This window comes from Pristiophorus japonicus, chromosome 7 (assembly GCF_044704955.1).
Source record: "Pristiophorus japonicus isolate sPriJap1 chromosome 7, sPriJap1.hap1, whole genome shotgun sequence".
In the NCBI taxonomy this organism is placed as follows: Eukaryota; Metazoa; Chordata; class Chondrichthyes; family Pristiophoridae; genus Pristiophorus; species Pristiophorus japonicus.
In genome coordinates, this window is record NC_091983.1 from 211,811,725 (window position 1) to 211,823,813 (window position 12,089).

The window sequence follows — 12,089 nt, forward strand, 5'->3', positions numbered from 1 at the left end:
TGCATAATTTCCTTCCATAGTGTAAACATGGGGAAGACAATAGTCCGATAATGGCTGTAAGTCAGTCCCACAGTTTTCGAGCAAGTGCTCTCCCATTGGCTTGAAAGCCCCATGCTTCGGGCTGACTCTGTCTCACCATTGGCCCTCCGGTGTCCTCCCCCGTCCAATCACTGCTCTGCCAAGGTCAAACTGTTATCGGTTTCAATTCACTGCACAGACTGATCCCACAGCCCTTTTCCTTCTGGGTAAAATGAGGGGGTTTTCATCCTCCCCTACACAGGCGGACTGTCTTTTGTGGGGTAATCGTGTAGTTTTACCTAAGAAAGGCAGGGAAACGTTAGTATGTGACCTACACAGTACCCACCCAGGTATAATAATGATGAAAGCTATAGCCAGATCCCATGTGTGGTGGCCCGGCATCGACTCAGAATTGGAGTCTTGTGTGCGCCAATGCAACACTTGCTCTCAACTGAGCAATGCACCCAGGGAGGCACCGCTAAGTTTGTGGTCATGGCCCTCCAAACCGTGGTCTAGGATTTACGTTGACTTTGCAGGCCCATTTCTAGGCAAAATGTTTTTGGTTGTTGTGAATGCTTATTCAAAATAGATTGTTTGTGTAATAATGTCTGTAAGCACGTTCACTGCCAGCATCGAAAGCCTACGAGCCATGTTTGCCACACACAGCCTGCCTGATTTATCCTTGTCAGCGACAATGGGCCGTGCTTCACCGGCGCTGAATTAAAGGAATTCATGACCCACAATGGGATCAAGCTTGTCACATCTGCCCCGTTCAAGCCCGCATCCAATGGACAGCCAGAATGGGCAGTCCAAACCATCAAGCAAAGCTTGAAACACGTGTCGGAAGGCTTCCTGCAGACCCGCCTGTCCCGAGTCCTGCTCAGCTACCAGACGCCACTCTCTCACCGGGGTTCCCCCTGCCGAACTGCTCATGAAAAGGGCACTCAACACAAGGCTCTCTCTAGTCCACCCTGATCTCCATGATCATGTCGAGGGCAGGCGGCATCAACGAAGCATGTACCATGATCGCGCAAGTTTGTCACGTCATATTGAAGTCAATGACCCTGTATTTGTACTCAACTATGGACATGGTCCAAAATCGCTTGCTGCCACTCTCGTAGCCAAAGAAGGGAGTAGGGTGTTTCAGGTCAAAGTCGCAAATGGACTAACTTGCAGAAAGCATTTGGACCAAACCAAACTGCAATTCACAGATGGCCACGAGCATCCTGAAGAGGACACCACCAACTTCGACCCTCCGATACACACACAAGTGGCAACCGACATCACGGTTGACCACAAAGCTGAACTCATCATTCCCAGCAGCCCAGCAAGACCAGCGACAAACCAACCAACTCACCTGTACCTGTGTTTGTACTAGGGATCGACTAGGGAGCGGAAAGCCCCAGATCATCTCACCCTGTAAATAAGTGTACTATTGACTTGGGGGGGGGGGGGGTGGCGGGGGGAGTGATGTTATATATGCAATCCAATGTAACCAGCATTCTACCACCACCAGAGAGCGCATCTGTTGGAGTCCCAAGGGATCCCAACATCTCTTGGGAGCACTGCATATAAGCAGGCCTCCCATGTTGTGCCGGCACTCTGGAGTCAGAATAAAGAGACTAAGGTCACACTTACTCAATTCTACAGTACTCAGTCACATTGCTTTATTTGAGACATAACAATCTGAAATTGCTAAAGTCTGGAAAAATCGAATATGGAGAGAGAAAGAGAAAGAGAGAATGAGAGAGAGAAAGAGAGAAAGAAAGAAAGAAAGAAAGAGAAAGTTAAAAATAGGTGCAGGAGTAGGCCATTCGGCCCTTCGAGCCTGTACCACCATTCAATATGATCATTGCTGAACATGCAACTTTAGTACCCCATTCCTGCTTTCTCTCCATACCCCTTGATCCCTTTAACCGTAAGGGTCACATCTAACTCCCTTTTGAATATATCTAACAAACGGGCCACAACAACTTTCTGTGGTAGAGAATTCCGCAGGTTCACAATTCTCTGAGTGAAGAAGTTTCTCCTCATCTCGGTCCTAAATGGCTTAACCTTTATCCTTAGACTGTGACTCTTGGTTCTGGACTTCCCCAATATCGGGAACATTCTTCCTGCATCTAACCTGCCCAATCCCGTCAGAATTTTATGTTTCTATGAGATCCTCTCTCATTCTTCTAAATTCCAGTGAATATAAGCCTAGTCGATCCAGTCTTTCTTCATATGTCAGTCCTGCCATCCCGGGAATCAGTCTGGTGAACCTTCGCTGCACTCCCTCAATAGCAAGAATGTCCTTCCTCAGATTAGGAGACCAAAACTGAACACAATATTCAAGGTGTGGACTCACCAAGGCCCTGTACAACTGCAGCAAGACCTCCCAGCTGCTATACTCAAATCCCCTCGCTATGAAGGCCAACATGCCATTTGCCTTCTTCACCACCTGCTGTACCTGCATGCCAACATTCAATGACTGATGTACCATGACACCCAAGACTCGTTGCATCTCCCCTTTTCCTAATCTGTCACCATTCAGATAATATTCTGCCTTCATGTTTTTGCCACCAAAGTGAATAACCTCACATTTATCTACATTATACTGCAGCTGCCATGCATTTGCCCACTCACCTAACCTGTCCAAGTCACCCTGCAGCCTCTTAGCATCCTCCTCACAGTTCACACCGCCACCCAGCTTAGTGTCATCTGCAAACTTGGAGATATTACATTCAATTCTTTCTTCTAAATAATTAATGTATATTGTAAATAGCTGGGGTCCCAGCACTGAGCCCTGCGGCACCCCACTAGTCACTGCCTGCCATTCTGAAAAGGACTCATTTATCCCAACTCTCTGCTTCCTGTCTGCCAACCAGTTCTCTATCCACGTCAATACATTACCCACAATACCATGTGGTTTAATTTTGCATACCAATCTCTTGTGTGGGACCTTGTCTAAAGCCTTTTGAAGGTCCAAGTACACCACATCCACTGGTTCTCCCTTGTCGACTCTACTAGTTACATCCTCAAAAAATTCTAGAAGGTTTGTCAAGCATGATTTCCCTTTCATAAGTCCATGCTGACTTGGGACCGATCCTGTTACTGCTTTCAAACTGCGCTGCTATTATATCTTTAATAATTGATTCCATCATTTTCCCCACTACCAATGGTACAGCCATTTGATAATGACCAGATAATCTGTTTTTTTTGGTTATGTTGATTGAGGAATAAATATTGGGCAGAAGCATGGATGGGGGTTTCTGCAGTAGATAGACTGAGGCGGGGTGGAGATGGGCGATATTATGAAGGTGAAGTAGGCGGTCTTGGTAATAGAGAGCATATGGGGCCAGAAGCTCGACTCAGGTCAAATAGAATATTGAGGTTGTGAACAGACTGGTTCAACATCAGACAATGGCCAGGGAAGGGGGACAGAATCTGTAGCTAGGGAAAAAAGTTTGTGGCTGGTGCCGAAGGCAACAGCTTCCCAATATTCAATGGGAGGAAATGTCTACTCAACCAATATTGGATTTCACAATTAATTCTATTGATCATCTTTGTCACACTGTCCCTGTCCATATTGTTTGATTTCTATATTCTGTAACGTGATACTCCAGCGGGAGTTTGGTAGTTATATGGAAAATGTAAATTAAAAATCAAACACAAAGTGCTTCCTTATATCGGCTGTCTTATCATTCAAGTTGCACTGGATTTAAAAAAAGATCCAATGAGCCCAAGTTTGCCCAGGAGTTGCTCCGGTTTTTTTGGAGCAACTAGATTTTTTTGGAGTATCTTAAAAATCGCAATTCTGCCCATTTCATTTGCACCAGTGTAAGTGAGTTAGTTAAGTTTTTTTTTAAGTTTAGTTTTTTTTTCAAAAGGGGGTGTTACCAGCCACTTATGCCTGTTTTGGCTATTTAAGCAAGTTTAGACAGCTAAAAGTTACTTCAAACTAACTTAGGCCAGTGTATGTGGCTACTTGTGTCTGCACAGAAAAACCTTACGGTGAGCTAAGAAATCAGCGCAGGTAGGTACATTTAAAGCACCAAAAACAAATAAAAAATACAAGGAAGCTGAAAGGACCTGCAGTAGCACCAAGACTTACAAAGCACTAAGCAACTAGATTAAAAATGGATCGGTAAACTAGCAAATACAATATAGCAAGTCCTGTAAATAAAAGTTTCAGCCAAACTATTTCACAGAATTCCTTTTGAAAGCAGATGAAGAGTAAACTTGAATGTAAATCAAACAAGAATTTAGGACCACATAATCAATCAATCAATAAATAAATAAACAAATAAAAAATAGAAATCCTACCTTCAGCAAAGCTTTATTGCAGAAAAACACTAGCAGCTGGGTACTGTTGCACAGAGTCTATACTGTCTCCTGCCCAGCTGCCAGACAAATGGACAGTCCGGCTGGTGGGTGAGAGGGACCACCAGTGGCAGGAGACTGCAGCCTGGGACCCTTGGGTTTGGTCCCCTTGGGTTGGTCCCCAGTACTAGGAAGGAAGCATCAGCCTTGGTCGACGATTAGAAAGGCTGGGGGGATGCTGTCAATTGGGAGACCTGCGGGGGAGGCGGAGGGTGTGGGGGAAGCTACCGGTTGGACGGAGAGGTAGGGAGGCCTGTAAGTGGGCGGGGTGGGGTGGTGGGGCTGGGCCTCCACGTCCCTGACAATGCCGGGTTCTTTGACCGACTTTGGCCTCCGACGCACCTCCCCTGGCTGTCGGGTGGGTAAGCCTGCGGCTCCAGGCCACAGCTGGCATCCGTTATCGGGAGGGGAGCTGACATTGGGAAGGGTGGGGGGAGGCATGTCCGATCTTGGGGGGAGTCGGCTGATTACAGGGGTCTGATCACGGGTGGTTTACAGGTAAGTTTGGTGGGCCGGGGGTAGCATTCCTGCTCCCCCTGATCCACAAGCAGTGCTGGAAAGACACTTAACCTGTTTCATCCGGCCGATCTCATCTCCCTTCAGCAGCCGGGTTTCCCAGGTCAAGGTGTGTGTGGATGGATAAGGCAGCCAGCCGCCAATGGGGGAGTCCATTTGGCCAGGGCTAGGGGCAGCGTGCTTTGGGCCCCTCCCACACAGCCTGCAGAGATTGTGGGGGCGAGGAGCTACTGCACATGCGCGCGTACTCTAGTGCGCATGTGCGGTGGTCCCGGCACTGTTTTCAGCGTCGGGACTTGGCTCCGCTCCCCACTGCTTGTGCTGCGCCACGCCAAGGGCCTGCACGTTCTAGCAGGGGGAAGAATACTGAGGTAAGTTTTAAGCGCGGTTTTTCTTCTACAAAGTCGCTGCACCTCACGGAGGTGCGCTGTTCTAAGCGGGGGGGGGGGGGGGGGGGCTAACTTGGGCCCATTAAAACTAACACAGGAGAATACATTCTTCTACTGTTGAAGTTCACAAGGTAATGAGAAAGGACATTTGGCGAAACTTAATTCAGAGCAGCGGCAGCAGAGAGGAGGCACAGAGGAGCGAGGGAGGAGGCAGTGAGGAGAAAGTGAGGAGGTCGAGAACCGTCAGCGAAAACAACAACAAAAGCAACAACTGCAAAACAGCTAAGGTGACCTCACAACTAGGAAAGGAGCTGATTGGTCAGTAGCTGGTAAGTGTTCCTAGCTAATAGTCTATTAAATAAACGCTTGGCAGGGCAGCTCAGTCCCGTGGAATGCACATCCTGTGCCATGTGGGAACTCCAGGAAGCTTCCCATGTCCTGGACAACCACATGTGCAGGAACTGTCGGCGGCTGGAGGAGCTCGAGCTCCGGGTTCCAGAGTTTGAGCAGCAGCTGGCATCACTGCGGTGCATCCGCGAGGCTGAGAACTTCGTAAATCGCACTTTTCAGGAGGTGGTCACCCCACAGCTTAAGAGTGTGCAGGCAGAGAGGGCACAGGTGACCACCCGACAGAAGAGGAGGACCAGGCAGGTAGTGTAGGAGTCCCCTGAGTGAATCTCGCTATCCAACCAGTATTCTAATCTGAGTACTGGTGAGAACGATGGTGCCTCTGGGGAGTATGGACGGAGACAAGCACACAGCACCATGTGTGGCTCAGCTGTACGGGGAGGGGCGGTAAGAAGAAAAGTGGGAAAGCAATAGCGGTAGGGGATTTGGTAGTTAGGGGAGCAGAGAGGTGTTTCTGCAACCGCAGACGTGAACCAAGATGGTATGTTGCCTCCCTGGTGCCAGGGCCAAGGATGTCACTGAGCGATTGCAGAGAATTTTGAGGGGACAAGGTGAACAGCCGGAGATCGTGGCCTATATCGGTACCAACGACATAGGCAGAAAGAGGGATGAGGTCCTGCAGGCAGATTTTAGGGAGCTAGGAAAGAGATTAAAAAGAAGGTCCTCAAAGGTAGTAATCTCTGGATTAGTCCCAGTGCCACGTGCTTGTGAGCACTGAAATAGGAGGGGGGCTGGAGAGATGTTGCAGGAGAGTGAGCTTCACATTCCTCGGGCATTGGGACCGGTTCTAGGGGAGGTGGGATCTGTACAAGCTGGATGGGTTGCACTTTAACAGAGCCAGAACCAATATCCTTGCGGATAGGTTTGCTAGTGCCATTGGGAAAGGTTTTTGGCAAGGGGATGGGCACCAGGTTGTAGCATTAGAAAGGAAAAACAAGGTGCACAATGGATTGGGAGAGACAAAGAGCACTAGAGTAAGAAATAGTAAGGTATTGGGTGGGGTCAAACTAAGAGAGAACACAGGAGAGTCTAAGATGGGTTTACAGTGTATGTATGTGAATGCACAAAGTGTAGTAAACAAGGTAGGTGAGCTGCAGGCACAAATAGCCACATGGGAATATGATGTGGCAATAACTGAGATCTGGCTCCAAAAAAGCGAGGATTGGGTATTAAATATTCCTGGTTATAAGGTGTTCATGAAAGATAGGGAAGGAAAGATAGGAGGTGGTGTGGCAGGATTGGTTAAGGAGGATGTTACAGTGCTGGAGAGGGAAGTAAAATGGGGGCAGAAGCAAAAGATAGAAATAAGAAAAGTAAAAGTGGAGGGCAGAGAAACCCAGGGCAAAAATCAAAAAGGGCCACATTACAGCAAAAGTCTAAAGGGACAAAGTGTGTTAGAAAGACAAGTCTGAAGGCTCTGTGCCTCAATGCGAGGAGTATTCGTAATAAGGTGGACGAATTAACTGCGCAGGCAGCTATTAACGAATATGATATAATTGAGATTACGGAGACATGGCTCCAGGCTGACCAAGGCTGGGAACTCAACATCCAGGCGTATTCAACATTCAGGAAGGATAGACAGAGAGGAAAAAGAGGGGAGGTAGTGCTGCTGGTTAAAGAAGAAATTAATGCAGTAGTGAGGAAGGACATTAGCTTGGACGATGTGGAATCTGTATGGGTAGAGCTGCGGAATAACAAAGGGCAGAAAACGCTAGTGGGAGTTATGTACAGACCACCAAACAGTAGTAGTGTGGTTGGGGACAGCATCAAACAAGAAATTAGGGATGCATGCAATAAAGGTAAAGCAGTTATCATGGACAACTTTAATCTACATATAGATTGGGCTAACCAAACTGGTAGCAGTACAGTGGAGGAGGATTTCCTGGAGATGGTTTTCGAGACCAATACATCAAGGAACCAACTAGAGGGCTGGCCATCCTAGACTGGGTGATGTTTAACGAGAAAGGACTAATTAGCAATCTTGTTGTGCGAGGCCCCTTGGAAAAGAGTGACCATAATATGGTAGAATTCTTTATTAAGATGGAGAGTGACACAGTTAATTCAGAGACTAGCGTCCTGAACATAAGAAAAGGTAACTTTGATAGTGAATTGGCTAGAATAGACTGGTGAATGATACTTAAAGGGTTGACGGTGGATAGGCAATGGCAAACATTTAAAGATCACATGGATGAACTTCAACAATTGTACATCCCTGTCTGGCGTAAAAATAAAACGGGGAAGGTGGCTCAACCATGGCTAACAAGAGAAATTAGAGATAGTGTTAAATCCCAGGAACAGGCATATAAATTGGCCAGAAAATGCAGCAAACCTGATAACTGGGAGAAATTTTGAATTCAGCCGAGGAGGACAAAGGGTTTAATTAGGAGGGAGAAAATAGAGTATGAGAGGAAGCTTGCTGGGAACATAAAAACTGACTGCAAAAACTTCTATGGATATGTGAAGAGGAAAAGATTAGTGAAGATAAACGTAGGTCACTTGCAGTCAGAATCAAATGAATTTATAATGGGGAACAAAGAATTGGCAGACCAATTGAACAAATACTTTGGTTCTGTCTTCACGAAGGAAGACACAAATAATGTTCCGGAAATACTAGGGGACCGAGGGTCTAGTGAGAAGGAGGAACTGAAGGAAATCCTTATTAGCCAGGAAATTATGTTAGGGAAATTGATGGGATTGAAGGCCAATAAATCCTCAGGGCCTGATAGTCTGCATCCCAGAGTACTTAAGGAAGTAGCCCTAGAAATAGTGGATGCATTGGTGGTCATTTTCCAACAGTCTATCGACTCTGGATCAGTTCCTATGGACTGGAGGGTAGCTAATGTAACACCACTTTTTAAAAAAAGAGGGAGAGAGAAAACGGGGAATTATAGACCGGTTAGCCTGACATCAGTAGTGGGGAAAATGTTGGAATCAATTATTAAAGATGAAATAGCAGCGCATTTGGAAAGCAGTGACAGGATCGGTCCAAGTCAGCTTGGGTTTATGAAAGGGAAATCATGCTTGCCAAATCTTCTGGAATTTTTTGAGGATGTAACTAGTAGAGTGGACAAGGGAGAACCAGTGGATGTGATGTATTTGGACTTTCAAAAGGCTTTTGACAAGGTCCCACACAAGAGATTGGTGTGCAAAATTAAAGCACATGGTATTGGGGGTAATGTAGTGACGTGGATGGAGAGCTGGTTGGCAGACAGGAAGCAGAGAGTTGGGATAATCGGGTCCTTTTCAGAATGGCAGGCAGTGACTAGTGGGGTGCCGCAGGGCTCAGTGCTGGGACCACAGCTATTTACAATATACATTAATGATTTAGATGAAGGAATTGAGAGTAATATCTCCAAGTTTGCAGATGACACTAAGCTGGGTGACGGTGTGAGCTGTGAGGAGGATGCTAAGAGAGTGACTTGGACAGTTTAGGTGAGTGGGCAAATGCATGGCAGATGCAGTATAATGTGGATAAATGTGAGGTTATCCACTTTGGTGGCAAAAACATGAAGGCAGAATATTATCTGAATGGCGGCAGATTAGTAAAAGGGGAGGTGCAACGAGACCTGGGTGGCATGATACATCAGTCATTGGAGTCTATTTGAGAGTTTATATCACACGTTGATCATCTTTGTGTGAAATAGAGTTTCCTAATATGAGTCTTTGAGGCGGATTTTCGGCTCCTCTCTGCTTCGTTTTTCACCCTGGAGCAGCGGCAATGGCGACGGTGAGGTGTTCTGGCTGAGTGGTCAGCCTCCTGCACCCTACGGCGATCCTCGGGTCCAGTTTTGCGGCAGCACGGGGCAGCACAACCCGGAAGAGCTGCGCCGGTGTGCAATGTTCTTTGGTGCGACACCGGCGTGAGTTTTGTCTCTTGCCTGACCTGTACTCCCCAAAGCGCGCCCCACAGTGAGCACATCCAGACATCATGCTAGGGTGAGGACGTCTCTCTCAAGGTCAACATTGTGCTCAATTTCAACGCCAATGGGTCTTTCCTGGGGGCAACATGAGACATCTCCAACATCTCCCAGTTTGGCATCCATTGCTCCATCAGTGAGGTCACAGATGCCCTGTACAGAAGAAGGAGGGACTATATCTCTTTCCCCATGAGCAGAGAGAAGCAGCATGAGCGTGCACGAGGCTTTGCCAGGATAGCGAGCCTCCCCATGGTGCAGGGTGCCATTGACTGCATCATGTCGCTTTGAGGGCACTACATCGCTATTCCATAACCGCAAAGGCTACCACTCATTGAATGTACAGTCGGTGTGCGACCACACATGCAGAATATTCACCGTTAATGCCTGCCATCCTGGCATCAGCCACGATGACTTCATCCTGTGCCAGACCGGTGTGCCAGCTCTGTTCCAGCTCCCAAATGAAGCTCGCAGCTGGCTGCTCGCAGAGAAGGACTATCCGCTATGCATCATCATCATAGGCAATCCCTCGAACGAGGATGACTTGCTTCCACATGAGTGCACAGATGTTTCAATGAAGGACCCGATGTTCCAGTCCTGAACTCCAGTCGAAGGGGTGGAAGATGCCTGGGCGTGAATTTTTTTAACATGTGGTGACCGTTGCACATCAGCCACCACACAGGCTTAACAGAGCAAGGCCTTTATCCAGTGGCAAGGATTAACCAGGATGACTGGAGACCTGCTCTGCTGCACGGACCTAATGCACACACATGTCGCTGTTTGGGCAAACCCGTGCTGCCCCTGGGCCCTCGGCTCTTCTGGGCCCCGTACCCTCATTCGTCGCATCTCCGCCATGATGTTCCAGGGCCCGCGCTCCAGCTCTATTTATAGCCCCGACCTGCGGTGGTGTTCTCACACAGGTCGGGTCGGCCCACCATGTATCCGCTATGCACCTGGCTCATGACTCCCCTCCCCAACCCTACCACTCCTGCCCAGCATTCGTACAATACGAGCTATGCCGCCACCAGGAACATCATTGAGCAGACCATCGGTGAGCTGAAGCAACGGTTCTGCTGCCTTGACCACTCGACAGCCCTACAGTACTCGCCAGAGTGGGTGTCTCTATTCATCGTCGTCAGCTGCATGCTGCACAACCTGGCCATCATGAGGGCACGGTCATTGCCACCAGGCATTGCCCCAGCACCCAGGAGCAGGAGGAGGGCCAGAAGGAGGACCAGGAGGACCAGGAGCAGGAGGAGGAGCAACAGCAGGAGGATGAGGAGGACCAGGAGCAGCAACAGCCACGATGGTGGAGGCAGCGACTCCATCGCGATCCTGCAAGGGAGGTCCGCGACTGTCTCATCAGAGCTCGTTTTTACTGATTTCCATCCCGCTTCCCGGTTCCTGGGGGCGCCCACCACCGCATCAATTTGCCCTTCCATACCAAATCCCCAAAACTGAAATGAGAGACAACAACAAACATTAAACATTCCAATCAACATTTATGATGTATCAAACAGTAAAAAAAATTTGAATGTGTATTTATTCATCACCCTGGTGCAGTTCCTTATATCCCCTCTTTAGTTGACCTATTCTAAGTCCCCTGTGGCTGCAGCATGGCTAGTGAAAAGCTGCTGAGTGACAGGGTCAGAGACTCTTCTCTCACTTAGGCAATCTCTCGGAGTCGAGGATGACTTGCTTCTGTTGCGCCGAATTCGCTAGATGTTCGAAAAATCGAACAAATAGGTTCGCAATTTTCCTTTTAGGGTTCCCACAGTAAGTTAAACCTGAACAAAAGACTATAACACTAGATTCACAAGCCAACTTATTTTTAATAAATGCTTTAACAAACACTGCTCATTAGTTACTACAGAATATAGGATTCACAACCTATATGGATTACAGAATATAGTACTCACAACCTCTATAGATATTACCCGATTCGGTCCGAGGTGATCAATCGCCGTCTGACTTCAGCTTAGGGATTCTATCCCAGGTTCCTGCTGTCGAGTGTTGCTCTAGGTTCTTGCTAACTTCCTCCAAAACCTTGTCTCTAGTTATACCCTTTCTTCTCTCAGTTAAACACGTGTTGGTTTCGACAGATTCTGCTGACATTTCAACTTTGTACATATATATTCTTCTGTTATCGTAACCCTGTCTTGTCTCCATGAGTTATTACTATTGTTGGTGCCTTCGTTACGGGTGTGTGCCCCATATCTTGATCAGTTAGGTATTTTTCCATTCCTTCCCACCCCTGCTGTTCCTACAGTGTGTTTCTGCTAAGGTAAACTTCCCCTCCCATTTGGCCACATCTGTTATTCCTACAACTGACCTTTTGTTCGTTCACTAGCATTTATAGGGACCCTGTTAACTGACATCCATTATTCACATACTATCTCTTACATTTTTGAATTTGGCTTTACTATTCTGCAGCTTTTATCCTTATCTCCTTCACCCCGAGGTAAGTGCCTGTTGTTTTCAG